Source organism: Budorcas taxicolor, chromosome 3, assembly GCF_023091745.1.
Source record: "Budorcas taxicolor isolate Tak-1 chromosome 3, Takin1.1, whole genome shotgun sequence".
Taxonomy (NCBI): Eukaryota; Metazoa; Chordata; class Mammalia; order Artiodactyla; family Bovidae; genus Budorcas; species Budorcas taxicolor.
The window spans coordinates 12,776,985-12,792,433 of NC_068912.1; the positions used below are offsets into that span (position 1 = coordinate 12,776,985).

The window sequence follows — 15,449 nt, forward strand, 5'->3', positions numbered from 1 at the left end:
GACAGAGGAGCCTGGCAGGCTATAGTCACAAAGAGTTGGACACCACTGAGTGATTAAGCACAGACTTCTGAAGGGCTTCCCAGGTGGTGCTAGTGGTAAATAATCCACTTGCGAATGCAGGAGACATAAGAGATGTAGGTTCAATCCCTGGGTCGGGAAGATCCCCTGGAGAGGGTATGGCAACCCACTCCAGTACTCTTGCCTGAACAGAGGAGCCTGGCAGCCTATGGTCCATAGGATCACAAAGAGTCAGACATGACTGAAGTGATTCAGCACACAGACTTCTCAAATCTTTTTCCAACATTTTTTTTTTCCTTTTGGGGTGTGAGGGGAGGGTGGCATACCAAATTACTTTATTTGAAGGAATGGTACTAAGGAAAGAACTTAAGTAGGTATAACCCAAACACAGATGCACTGCCTTGATGACCAGGGAAGTCATCCCTGTGACTACGGGAAGTCAGCATAAGGCTAAGCTCTCATTATCACGGTTTCCCAGTATGTGCTTGTCAAAGAGATACTCTGCCATGCCAGACTCGGGGGACCCCCATCTTGCACAGGTTGGTTGCATGGTCACTCAGTTCTTTGTTGGATTTCACCTGCTCATTCAGGTAGAGTCCCAATGAAGTCACACAAATGGGGGTCATTTCTGTCAGTGGCCAGTTTGCGCAGTTCCAGTAGTGACTGATTCACACTTTTTTCCAAATGTAGCACACATTCCATTGCATTCTGCCCATCCTCCCAGTCATCAAGGTCTAGTTCTTTAATATCCTAAGGGAAGATTCGGCCACTTTACTGGTTCTTCAGCTTCATTCGTTTCTCAGCATGTTCCCTCTCATCACAAGATTGGTGAAGAAAGTACTTCAAAAAGTTCTTCAAAGCCATATCATCACAGTCAAAATAGTATGACATAGATGTAGCAGGCAAACAGCTCCAGTGGGGTAGTTGATGGCATCCTCCGAGTCCTGGCAGTAGTCCAGGCAGCATCTGCAAGAGGATGCAGTCATCCTGGCAGGTGGCTGAGAGGTGGAGGTGGGGGCCTAGGGTGGGTAGAGGGCTCTGGGTGGGTGGTGGTGAGGGCTGACTCTGAGCAGCTGGCCAAGGCAAGGGACGAGCACCAAGTTCTGTCCAAGCACTATTGAAGCAGGAAATTGTGGCGATTCTCCAAAAAGATTGCCTCTCTCATGGTTTTTCGAAACAAGTAAGTGACTAAGTAAATGAAAAAGTAAATGACTAAGTTAAAGTTGCCATGCTCAGTCACTCAGTCGTGTCTGACTCTGGGGCCGCGTGGATTGTAGCCCATCAGGCTCGTTTGTCCACGGAGTTTCACAGGCAAGAATACTGGAGTGGGTTGCCATTTCCTTCTCTAAAAGCTTCCATCAGTTCAGTTCAGTTCAGTTGCTCGGTCATATCAGACTCTTTGCAACCCCATGGACTGCAGCACGCCAGGCCTCCCTGTCCATCACCAGCTCCCAGAGCTTACTCAAACTCATGACCTTTGAGTCAATGATGCCATCCAACCATCTCATCCTCTGTCATCCCCTTCTCCTCCCGCCTTCAATCTTTCCCAGCATCAGGATCTTTTCCAATGAGTTCTTCAAATCAGGTGGCCAAAGCATTGGAGTTTCAGCTTCAGCATCAGTCCTTTCAATGAATATTCAGGACTGATTTCCTTTAGGATGGACTGGCTGGATCTCTTTGCTGTCCAAGGGACTCTCAAGACTCTTCTCCAACACCACAGTTCAAAAGCATCAATTCTTTGGTGCTCAGTTTTCTTCACAGTCCAACTCTCATATCCATACATGACTACTGGAAAAAACCATAGCTTTGACTTGACGGACATTTGTTGGGAAAGTAATGTCTCTGCTTTTTAATATAATGTCTAGGTTGGTCATAACTTTTCTTCCAAGGAGTAAGCATCTTTTAATTTCATGGCTGCAGTCACCATCTGCAGTCATTTTGGAGCCCAAAAAAATAGTCTGTCACTGTTTCCATTGTTTCCCCACCTATTTGCCAGGAAGTGATGGGACTAGATGTCATGATCTTAATTTTCTGAATGTTGAGTTTTACGCCAACTTTTTCACTCTCCTCTTTCACATTCATCAAGAGGCTCTTTAGTTCTTCATTGCTTTCTGCCATAAGTGTGGTGTCATCTGCATATTTGAGGTTATTGATATTTCTCCCAGCAATCTTGATTCCAACTTGTGCTTCATCCAGCCCAGCATTTCTCATGATGTACTCAGGATATAAGTTAAATAAACAGTGACAATATGCAGCCTTGACATACTCCTTTCCCGATTTGGAACCAGTCTGTTGTTCCATGTCCAGTTGTAACTGTTACTTCTTGACATGCATACAGATTTCTCAGGAGGCAGGTCAAGTTTCCATACAATGAATCAAAATAAAAACCACCTTAAAGTTTAAGAGGTTAATTTAATTAACCATTCTCAAAGTTAGTTTGTTTTGTGGGTTTTAAACTGGAAATGCATAAAAAGCAAGTATAAGTAGTTTAAAAGTTAATCGTTTCCAGTGTTGTTTTGCTTAACAAATCTATTCTTTCCTACTGTCACCACCTGACCTTAAGTAGATATACACTATCCACTTTAAACTCTTTAATAGAGCAAGATTGAGTGGGATACAGCCTACTCACACATTAATATTCTCCTTCTTTGTCTCTCCTTCTCTCTCTCAGATACACAGAGACACAATCATTCATCACTCAGTCAGGTCAGGTCTACTGTCCTTATAGCCAAGAGTCAGCATCTCAAACCTGTAGAAACAAGAGATGGGCAGAGAATGTAAAGAAATATACAGAGTGAGAACCAAGTTGAGTGCACTGAGCATGGTACCAGAGGCTGGGGATATAAAGGCAAGTACAATTAGATTTTACTGAAAAGGAAATGGGCTCAATGAGTCATATGACTGGCCCAAAGACAGTTGGCCAACAAGAGGCAGAGCTGGAATTCAAATACCTGGACTCTTAACAGCAGACAGCCCTTCAAATGACCACCTTCAAAGGACCTACAATCTAGTAGGTAAAAAAGATTGATCAATACTGAAAGGTGCTTTGTTTTGAGGAAAGGAGTGGGGTGGAGAGAAGGAAACTCACCTATCCTGGATAGGAGAGAAGAGTTGCTAAAGCTTCTTGGAAGATGGCTGGTTCCTCTAAGTTGTGGAAGACCAGCAACTATAGTAAGGTAAGAATTAAGGGAAAGGGCATTCTGGGCAAAGAGAACAACACAGAGAAAAATCAAATAGGGAACTGCAAATTTCACATTTCTGAGTCATACATTCAGGAAGAGTACTGAGGAAGATAAAAGATATTGAGGTAGGGTACTTCCCTGGTTGTCCAGTGGTTAAGATTCTGTGCTCCCAATGCAGGGAGCCCAGCTTCAATCCCTCGTCAAGGAACTAGATCCCATGTGCCATAGCTAAAGGTCCTGCATGCTATGACTAAGACCTGATGCAGCCAAATAAATAAACAATTTAAAAGAAAAAAATGATACTGAGGTAAAAAGGAGTCAGAGTAGGGAGAAGGGAGAAGGGGAAGTCTGGAATGCCAACTTAGGAATTGCCAATTGAAGGGTTTTAAGTGGGAGACATTGTGAGATATGTGGTTGATGACAGGCACACTGGTGGAAATGAACTGGATGCCCTGGAAAAGAAGTGAGACTGCCAGCTAGGAGGTCAGACAGAAGTAAAGCAATAGCTCCTTTTGTGTGATCCCTGATTGGTCAAGTTCATCCTACACAAGGACACAGTGGGAATCTGTCACAGAAAGAATAGAGCAGCACAGAGGCCAGTTCAAAACTATGATATAAAGGACAAATGCTTCTACATACCAAATACACCACAGCTGACCCTGGCTCTTTAGACTTAAGACTCTTTTGCTCAGCTACAATTTAATGAAAGATCCTGAGATTATTCTATAGTCTTTCTACACTGCAGATTGTTCAACATGAAGGACTATATCTTCTTTGTATCTGTAGATCCCTCATTATTCACTGTACTCACAGTGACTTACACATAAGTGCTCTGTTCATACTTTTTAAAAAATCCTTTCATTTAAGACATACAGATGGCTAACAAATGAGCACTTTCTATACACCATGTTTTAGGGACTAAGGAAACATATTAGAACCATACTCTCATGGAGCTTATCTTCTAGTTTGAGAAATAGACAGTAAACAAATATATAATATTTTCAAGAAGTGATACTACTTAACATAGGGATAGAGTGATAAAGGCTATAATTTTTCTTATAAAGGCTCTAGTTTAGATAAGGTGATAAGAGAAGGTCTCTCTGATGAGATGAATATTTTAGTAAAGCCCATAACAAAAGTACCTGAAACAAAGTATTCCAGGCAGGAGAGTGTACAGGGTGTTTATGAAACAGCAAGAAAGCCAGGGTAGCTACAGCAGAAGGACCATAAGGACAAGGGTAAGGTGATGAGATGAGAGAGGTGACTGGGGATCAAATCATGTAGGGACTTGGATATGAATTTCTTTAGGTATAATCGAAGATGAAATTTCACTTCTTCATGGTGAGTCCCATTCTCAAGAAACACAAAAGAAGTAGGCTTAGTTGTAGAAAATCTTAGAGGTAAATCTACTGCTCAAGGGCACTGCAAAACATTCTTAAACTAAGTAAGCATGATTATTAGATTATTTATTACTTGGAAATCTATCCACTACCACCCTATACTAAGAATCTTATTGCCTCCAATAAGACCATTTAGAATAGACTGGGGGGGGGGGGGGGGTAGATTTCTGAAATAATGGTTCAAATATATCTTTCAAAAAGGTAATATTCCTGTTCTAGCCAAGGTAATATTCCTGTTCTATCCTAGTCAATTCACGAAGGTATGCTTTCTTTAAAAAAGAACAAGGCTTATCTTCTCCAGTTATGCAGGGTTCTACTTCTCATCACACATCAAGGGTCGTTCCTGACTACTGTTTCCACGAGATTAACCTTCCAAATCTCAGATTCCTCCGATCACTCAACAGGTAGCATAAGAATTACATCAATTGTGAATTACATTCCATGATTCTGGCACAAGGGGTATAAAAGATCTGCAATTGATTCTACTACAAGCAGTGTGTATAAATGCTGAGATTGCCCTGGAATGAGATGGCAATTAATAGATATTTCTTACACAAAGATGAAGGTCAGGCATTCTGTGTTACTAAATCCCCTATGAGCATGACTTTCCCTGCAACACTTTCTGCTGTCAAAGTGGCAAAACAGCAAAATACAAAAGAAACAGCTTGGGTCAGAACAAGGGGAGAAGGGAGTTTGAGAATGGAAAGAGCCTGGAACAGAAGGAGAGGTGAAAAGAGAAAGTACTTTGGAATGAACTGATGGAGGAGGGAGAATGAAAAGAGAAACACACAGGAAGGTAGGACACACACTAATATCATTCTGCACTGTTGTTTACTTGTATGTCTCTGCCCTCCTGGATTGGATCCCCCAGGATCTAGGTGGTTTCAGGCGGTGCATTCCCATCATGGACCCCACTGAGCCCTGCTCACACTCAGCACTAAATTGTTTGTGGAGGTATGAGAATGAAAGGATTGCTCTCTCTTCCCCCTCTTTCACCACATATCTTCCTGACTTCTATAAAACCTAGTTCTGCTATTTATTCTTTTGTTTCATTCAGGTGTGTGTGTTTTTTTTTTGTTTGTTTTTTGGGTTTTTTTTCCATTTCCCTCTCTGTCCTGTAAGTCAACCCACGTGGGCGCCCTCCGTCGTATTATCAAAATGTGGCAGCCAGAGCCCAACTGATAGGACCAAAGGGGAACCGTCTATGACCAAGGCTACCCGCCAGACTTAGGCAGAGACTACACAGAAATGGCATCAGAAAAAAGGCAATTGCAATGATCATAAGAGAAACACAAAAGAAGTAAGCTGTAAGGCTGCTGAAGGGGAAGGCTCAGATCTTTTCGTGCTTACAAACATTTGCTGTGACAGCCTTTTATTGGAGCCGTTGACATGCCTCATGGGTTAAGAGCAGAGCGTTAAGAGAGGTTCTGTCTAGGACAGAAACAAGAAAAGGTACTCACGGGAGAAAGAAGGACAGAGAAGAATTCCAGGGCCTGGATGTGCGGGAGATAGACGAGAAGAGGAACTCAAGACCAGCTTGGAACTGTAAGGGATAATATGTAGGTGACTGGGGCTTATAAAGTAGCCTCAAGTATGGGATGAAGTGAAGGCCCCTGAAGGCGAGACAGAGTGAGGCCTCACCCGAAAGAGAAACAGCAGAACGAAGACACACCCCTGCAGCTACTCCACACCTGATGCCCCAGTGCAAGGCGCTTCCCTGACCAGCTTGGACCCACTGGCTTCCAAGATTCCTGGCCGCAAGCTGGACCGCGGAGCCCTGAACTACAATACCCATAGTGCCCCAGACACAGGCCGAGTGAACCGCCCTCTTCTGATCCCACTAGCCAATGGGTTTCGCCATCTTCCTCCGCCCCTAGAAATACCACGGGGGGAGTCAGCGCTTCCGGTCCCGTGTTCTCTTTGGCCCTCGGGGAATCCAAAGATGTAATGCTTACGGATAAGCCGTAAGGCAGTGGTCCTAGGTGTAATGAAGGGATCGTCCATGGCATGGGTTCCGCTAACAGAACATGGGCTGTTTAGGCTAACGGATAGCACCAAACCTCTGCTTTTAGGCCCCTTCCCCACCTTTTCCGGGGCGGACCTCAGACCTTCAACACAGACGCACTGTTCTTCCTCCGCCCCTGTGATGGGGCGAGCCTAGGACCTTCAGCACTTGCGCACTTCACATTCTCTGGGACTGGCCTCCGACTTGCAACACTGGTACCCCTAGACAAAGACCTGACAGGCTGTCTGGTGTCTCTGGTTGTTTCCGTTGCTATGCTCAGGACATTGTATTTGGGTAATGCTGTTTTTTTTTTGTTGTTTTAACTTTCTCTTGTTTAACATCGGGAAGCAGCAATGAAGTGTTATTGAAAAATCCCTAAAGCTGGATTTGAAGTATGCACTTTGTAATGCACCAGCTTTGGGGTGTTGGGCAGGTCATTTATTCGCGCTGCTGGCAGGGCTGTATGCAAACTACCGGTGCCCACAGCCCTCCCAGGTCCCGTAGGACTGTAGTTTCCGGGCCACTGTAAACTTCTAAGAGCGGTGCACCAGAAAACGAAATGACCGAGCTGAGCATTGGTGGAGCATCGTCGAATGCAGTGAAAGAAAGGAACTGGAAATGGGACGGCATTTGGGGGGCCAGCTGGAAGGAAAAATAGGGAAAGAAAAGTTTTGTTGGGTTTTCCCCTCTACCAGCAGTTGCCGATAATTCTCTATTCAAGTATCATCCCATCTGACTTTTCTCCATCCCTACTGTCATTCACAGATCAAGATCATCTCTTGCTTAAATTCTGTCCCCAGTCCCCACCCCAACCCCTGTTGAACAATTCTAAACTGCAAACATGATTATTAAAATGTGTCATGACTTCTCTTTGCCCCTAAAATTAAGTGCCAACACAATTCAGTTCAGTCGCTCAGTCGTGTCCGACTCTTTGCAACCCCATGAATTGCAGCACGCCAGGCGTCCCTGTCCATCACCAACTCCCGGAGTTCACTCAAATTCACATCCATCGAGTCGGTGATGCCATCCAGCCATCTCATCCTGGGTTGTCCCCTTCTCCTCCTGCTCCCAATCCCTCCTAGCATCAGAGTCTTTTCCAGTGAGTCAACTCTTCGCATGAGGTGGCCAAAGTACTGGAGTTTCAGCTTTAGCATCATTCCTTCCAAAGAACACCCAGGACTGGTCTCCTTTAGGATGGACTGGTTGGATCTCCTTGCAGTCCAAGGGACTCTCAAGAGTCTTCTCCAACACCACAGTTCAAAAGCATCAATTCTTCGGCGCTCAGCTTTCTTCACAGTCCAACTCTCACAGCCATACATGACTACTGGAAAAACCATAGCCTTGACTAGATGGACCTTTGTTGGAAAAGTAATGTCTCTGCTTTTTAATATGCTATCTAGGTTGGTCATAACTTTCCTTCCAAGGAGTAAGCATCTTTTAATTTTATGGCTGCAATCACCATCTGCAGTGATTTTGGAGCCCAAAAAAATAAAGTCTGACAGTGTTTCCACTGTTTCCCCATCTATTTCCCATGAAGTGATGGGACCAGATGACATGATCTTCGTTTTCTGAATGTTGAGCTTTAAGTCAACTTTTTCACTCTCCACTTTCACTTTCATCAAGAGGCTTTTTAGTTCCTCTTCACTTTCTGCCATAAGGGTGGTGTCATCTGCATATCTGAGGTTATTGACATTTCTCCCAGCAATCTTGATTCCAGCTTGTGCTTCTTCCAACCCAGGGTTTAAGAAGGCTCTTATTGTCTGGTCTCTTCCTTCTCCACCAGTCTTCTCTCACTCTTTGTTCCAATCACCTTCAAATACTTTTAACACAGGAGGCTGCTTCTTACCACCTGGCCTTTTTATGTGTGGAAACAATGTAATAAACATTCTGAACTCTGCTGAACACAGTCCTGGCTTGGTTTCAAGCAGTGCCTTCTACCATTCTCTGTCAACTCTCCCTTTTCCTCTCTGAAAGATTCTGTAGCATTCTGTTTGTTTAGTTATTAGAAGTCCAGCCTAGTGTAATGAGTCTGCTTTAAAGCTTCAGTCTCACATCAAGTTTACATAGCTTTCTTACCCTCAGCACCAGCCAACCTTCAGCATGGGACACCATTTGGGGACTTGGTACATCCTGTCCTTTAATAGAACTCTCTCTTTTGCTAACTAAAGCTATTTGATGTGTTGGAACCTGGAGGAAGGACTGGGGAGAGCCTAGGAGGAAGGGCAAAATGTCATTTTCCCTAACTGGGAAAGTCATGGTAATCATCTGTTTGTTGTTTGACTCTCAGGCTAAAGCTGACTGTGGATAACTTCCATTTAGAAGATGCCCAAATGCTAATGCTTATGGGCACATGAATTAGTTTCCTGGGAGTGCTCCCCATTGCACAATCCCCTGATGGGAAATCTGCTCCAGTCTAACTGCTTCCCACAAGGCCTCAGGTCCTGCCTTTGGCTGTATAATTAAGCTCCCCTGCTACTAGTCTTCTTGGGAGGAGGACCAGCAAGATGGCTCAAGCTCCACTGACTTTTCACACTGTTCTTTTGACTTACAGGAAATTCATACATCCTGCTAAACCACATTGTACAAGTGACAGCTCTTTTCCAGTCAACCCGCATTCTTTACTCCAGTGATCCCAGAGAACAGATCAGCAAGTCCATCAGCAGATATCCAACCAGGGACTGAGATGCAGTCTCTCCTTGCCAAGCCACCAATTTCTAAGAGACCCCTCACTCTAAGGAGGTGAGGACAAAATGCACAGCACTTGATCCTCTGACTGGTGATGGACACATGACTCCATCAATTCCATTCCCCTTCCACCTCCACACCATCTTCTATTTATTTCCTGGGGAGGTAGAGGATGGGGTACTGGGGATATAGCAGAACTGACTTGCCACCTCTTGATGGTACCTTTTACTTTTGTGGCAAAACTGACAATTCCAGGGTACCGAATGAGTCTTGCTTAACATCCTGAAACAAAAGCTGTCTCCTTTGCCCAGAATACTTGGCACATACTTCAACACCTTCTTTTTGTTTTCCCTTTATCTGTGATTAGCTCCTTCTCATCTTTTACTATCAATGTATCAATGTAACTATCATCACAAGAAGAAATCCTAACACTGCCAAGCCTAAGGCAGCACACTTATCTATCACCTCCAAAGGTCCTCTTGCCTCCCTCATCATAACATTTACATTATGTTCTAAATGACTCTCAACAGTACATCTTCCCCATGAGCCCAGGCACCACAACGGCTGGGACAGTGTCAATTTTGTTCATCTTCATCTCATCGTCACTCACACAGAAAGCACTAAATACATAAACAAAGGATTCCCAGGCTTTGGGGAAGAGTCTGTGTGGTTTGAAAGAGCCTAGGGTTGTGGGACTTTCCTGATGGTCCAGTGGTTAAAAAAAAATGTGTGCACAGTCGTGTCCTACCCTTTGGGACCCCATGGACTGTAGCCCACCAGGCCTTCTGTCCAAGGAATTTTCCAGGCAAAAATACTGGAGTGGGATGCCATTTCCTTCTCCATGCCCCGTGGTTAAGAAGCCACCTTCCAAGTGGGGGATGCAGATTTTATCCCTGGTCAGGGAACTAGGATCCCACATGCCAGAGAGCAACTAAGCCCTCATTGAGCCCACACTCTCTGGAGCTCAAGCTACACAACAAGAGAAGCCACCACAATGAGAAGCCCACACACCACAATGAAGATCCAGTGCAGCCAAAATAACAAGTTTTAAAAATAGAAAAGAAAGAGCCCAGGTCCCGCTACAATGCCTCTGTCCCTGCTGCTTCTACCTCCCTGAAAGCTGCTGTGCTCTGCGCCTACTTTGTATATCAAGTTGTGTTGCTGGAACATCTCTGAAACATCTAAAGTGCTGTATTAAAATCTGCACTTTTATAAATTAGTTTTATTCGATCGACCAGCTATATAAGCATCAGCAAAGTTTGTAAAAGAGGAAATTGTGAAGTAGTCAAGGGTGGAGTGTTAACCTACACTTTTGACTCCATTCCTTACATGCCCAGAATTCCCTTCGCAGTTGTTTAGAAGTTTGAGTCCACCCAGTAGGAGCTGCCTTCCCACTATTTATCTGTGGTGGAAAGAAACGATGGCTTCTCCTATGACCACTATAGTCTCTGGAGGCAACATTCCTTCATACAAAACATTTTTAACTGACCTAGAAGAGCTGAGGGAGCTTTAAGGTGTGTCCTACTAGGGCCCTTCAGACTACTGGCAACAGGATGGATAAACAAATTCTCAAAATAAGCATATACGTATGCTCGGACCCTAGAGTTCTCAAGAGGCCGAGCCATTCCTTCCCTCTCCCCTTTCCCTTCCTGTCCATGCCCCTGCAATGGAGCAGAAAGGAAAAGTTGTGCCACAAGCCTATAAGAAAATGCCCCTTGGCTTTCAGAACCCGGACATGAAATATGATCTCGTTTTTTAGGAAGTCAGTTCCAGACAAAAGATCCTCTTACTGTCCCAAGCCCTGAATTGCCTACTCTCTCTTTTAAAATGGGGGCAGCATTTTGCCTGAAGCACCAAGTTCGTGGATTAACTAAAATATGAATTTATCCAGAATATCACATTCACCCCTTTATCCCACAAATATATGTGGAGCAGTATTTATATGCTTGTTTCTGGGTATACTACAGTAAAGACACAATTCCTGCTCTCAAGTTACAATCTAGTGAGGAGAAAACCAGTTTCAGCACTAAGAACTATGATAGAGTTTTGCATCTATGGCCTGGAGGTGGTGGAAGTCAGGGAAAGCTGCCCAATAGAAATAACACTGGTTTAGCCTTAAAGTAGAAATTAACCAAACAGGAAAAGGGAAGGAAGCAATGCAGGATACACACCAAGTACAGAGGCCGAGAAATAACATAAGAAAACCCATGCTAAGCACTGTTGGACAACACCCTAAGAGTTCAACAAGTATTTCCTCATTAGATTGTCACAACAACTCTTTGAAATAGATAGTAGGCCCACTTGATAGATGAAGGAGTTAAAGTATAAGCTACGGATGAGGCATGGAAAGGTGAAGTAAATATATTGAACAAGATCACAGTTTACTTAATAAGTGATGTAACCTCATGGATGACAGCCTGCCAGGTTCCTCTTGCCCTTTCCAGGCAAGAATACTGGAGTGGGTTGCCATTTCCTCCTCCAAAGGATCTTCCCGACCCAGGGATTGAACCTACATCTCTTGCACCTCCTGCATTGGCGGGCAGATTCTTTACCATTGTGTCATCTGGGAAGCCAATAAGTGATGAAGCCAAGACACAAATCAGAAAGTTTGAGTCCAGAACTGCTACCCTCCACCACCTTCTTACCTGGTACTTGGGTTTGATGAGTTGTCTTTCATAAACGGGTATCAGATTCATGGCAAAGCATACTTGAAAAATAAACTAGGTAGATAGGCAGGGAAGGGACTTCTCAGGTGGCTCTAGTGGTAAAAAAAAATCTGCCTATAAATGCAGGAGATGCAGGAGACCTGGGTTCAATCCCTGGGTTAGGAAGATTCCCTGGAGAAGGAAATGGCAACCCACTCCAATATTCTTGCCTGGGAAATCCTATGGACAGAGGAGCCTGGTGGGCTACAGTCCATAAAGTTGCACAGAGTTTGACATGACTGGGCACACACACCTACACAGGCAGGAAAAGACAACATGAATGAAGAGTTTATATACCACACTGGTGACAATTGGACTTTATCTTAAAGGTAACAGGGATCCAAATGATGGATTTCGAGGAGTAAAGTGGTCTGACTTATTTATATTTATTACTCTGTTAACATGGAGTAGGATAAGTTATAAGGGAATAAGAGTACTAGAAGTGAGAACATTGTAAATCAACTATGCTTCACTTTAAAAAAGAAGAAGCTCTTGCAGTGATGCAGGAAAGAATGAATAAGGACTAGGAAATAAAAGTTTGAACTAAGGTAGTAGCAATGACTATAAAGAAGAGTAAATGTGATTCTGAAGTGGAACTGACAGTATATTGATAATAAGTGCAGAAAGTCAGGGAGAAAGAGCATTCTCTCATCATCCCCAGATTTCTTATTTTATTTCAGAGACTAAGTATAGAGGAGAAGCAGGCTTGAAAGAAAAAATATTTAAAATGAATTTGGATATGAGAGTTTGAGATGTTTGTGTTACCGTTGAACAGTCAACTAAGCAAGACAATGAGCAGTTACATTTAGGAGTGTGGAGCAAGGAATGCGATCTGAGTAAAGACACAAATTGGAGAACCCTGGCATACAGGTTGTCACTGAAACTATGAGAATAGATGAGAACACTCAAAGAGGATTTCAAAAGATAACAAAGCTGAGGGTGAACCCTGAGGAAATACCAAGCATACACAAAGGTAATTGGATGCAAAGAGACTAAGGAGGAGCCAAAGTAGGAGGAAGACTGTGTAGGCATCTACCCAAACTGGGGCTTCCATGGAGGCTCAGATGGTAACGAATTTGCCTGCAATGAGGTTCAGTTCAATTCAGTCGCTCAGTCGTGTCCAACTCTTTGCAACCCCATGAATCGCAGCACGCCAGGCCTCCCTGTCCATCACCAACTCCTGGAGTTCACTCAGACTCACGTCCATCGAGTCCGTGATGCCATCCAGCCATCTCCTCCTCTGTCGTCCCCTTCTCCTCCTGCCCCCAATCCCTCCCAGCATCAGAGTCTTTTCCAGTGAGTCAACTTTTTGCATGAGGCAGCCAAAGTACTGGAATTTCAACTTCAGCATCATTCCCTCCAAAGAAATCCCAGGGTTGATCTCCTTCAGAATGGACTGGTTGGATCTCCTTGCAGTCCAAGGGACTCTCAAGAGTCTTCTCCAACACCACAGTTCAAAAGCATCAATTCCTCAGCGCTCAGCTTTCTTCACAGTCCAACTCTCACATCCATACATGACCACTGGAAAAACCATAGCCTTGACTAGATGGACCTTTGTGGGAAAAGTAATGTCTCTGCTTTTTAATATGCTATCTAGGTTGGTCATAACTTTCCTTCCAAGGAGTAAGCTCAAAGTATTATTACTGATAATAATATTTAAATGTATATGCTGAAGAGATAGAGCCATCAGAAAGACATTACAAACATAGGAGAGGGAGAGAGACTCAGAGAGAGAGAGAGAGAGAGAAAGCAAGAACCCCTAGTCTTAAAAGGTTGTATCCAGAGCACAGATAGAGGAAGGAAAGTTGTGGGTCCTGGACGTTAAGTGAATAATGACAAAAAATTTTAATATATCATTCAATTCATATTTGTTTTTCTCCTTTATTCCTTTAAGTGTGCCTACACCAGTGAAGGATCATTGTTTCGTCAGTGCTTCAGCCTGACAAGCCCCCCGCCACATGCGGTCACGTAAGCTCCCCAAAATTTCACTTCTGACTGATCACTGTTTCTTCCAGAGCTCCTGGCTTAGCCTCTTTTGCAAAATGGATGCTCAATAAATATTTGGGAATGAGAAAATAAATGAACTAATGAAAAAAGAAATTAACAAATTTAAAGGATGGGAGAATATTTAGGGTGATCAAGATGGTTGATAAGGCTTCACAACTCCCAACAATGAAGACTTCTGCACAAAGGCCTGAAAGGAGTGAGCTTAAAGAACAGAAAGGGAGGAATCCCACATGCCACAACTAAGACCCAGTGCAGACAAATAAATCAAAATAAACACTAAAAAAAAAACTTAAAAAAAAAAGAAAAGAACAGAATAGGAGGTGTTGCAGGTGGAAAGGATTCTTCGGAGGTAGAAAAGAATATGGGAGTGCAAGGTGACATGTTGGGATCAAGTTTCCGTCCTTAAATACTGGCTGAGCTGATTAAGCAGATAATCAGGAGGGGATATTAGAAGCCCCAAGAATGAGTTAGCACCGATACAAGGTAAACTAAGAATTGCCCTAGGGTTCTAAAAGATGTGATAACAGCACTACAATAGAAAGAGACTTGGAATTAAAAAAAAAGAAACACTATGTTGGGGTTTTGTTTTGTTTAAATGCCTGGTTCTAGAATTAATTTCTGCATGACCTTGAGCAAATTACACAATCTCTTTGTGCTTCAGTTGCTTGAGAGAATGAAGCCAGCTGATACAGGTAAAGCACTTAGCCCAGAAGCTACGTAAAGAAATAATACAATAAATTATTGCTATTACTGTCTCTTAGAGTTATTGTTTTAAATAAAATAACACATCAAAGCACCAAGGATAGTGTCTTAACGGAGGCTCAGTGAACTTTAATTTCCTCTCTTTCATATTAGAAATTTAAACCAAATGCTCTGCATAAAAATTTAAACTAAATGCTCTCTGTTAACAGGGCAGGAGAGGCTCTGGAAGCTGGGAAGCTCTTGAGATTCTGTTACCATCATCTAGGTGAGAAGATTCATATAGTAGTCAGGGGTGTCCAGAGAAACAGAACCAACAGGAGTGTGTGTGTGTGTGTGTGTGTGTGTGTGTGTGTGTGAGTGCGTGTGCTATAGGAATTGGTTCACTAGATGACAGAAGCCAAGAAGTCTGATGATCTGCCATCTGCAAGCTGGACGGGTTTCATCCAGGGAAGCTGCCTGTTTCATCCAGCCCAAGTCCAAAGACTCGAGAACTAGAAGCACTGATGTCCACAGACAGGTGAAGATTGATGCCCCAACTTAAACTGAGTAAATTCTCTCTTCCTTCACCCTTTTGTTCTTTCCAGACCCTCAGTGAATTGGATGCGTCCACCTGCATTGGTGAAGGCAATCTTCTTTATTTAGTCTACCTGTTCAAATCTTAATCTTTTCTGGAAACACTCTCACAGACTTCCTCAGAAAAAATTGTTTATTTTTATCTAGGCATCCTAAGAGGCTTCCCTGATAG

The 15,449-nt window shown here is 43.4% G+C and overlaps 1 pseudogene; it reads right to left on the reverse strand.

The window, feature by feature from the left end:
• Nucleotides 1-457: 457 nt before the first annotated feature.
• On the reverse strand, nucleotides 458-1,004 carry LOC128044878 (ferritin heavy chain-like; annotated as a pseudogene).
• Nucleotides 1,005-15,449: the final 14,445 nt, after the last annotated feature.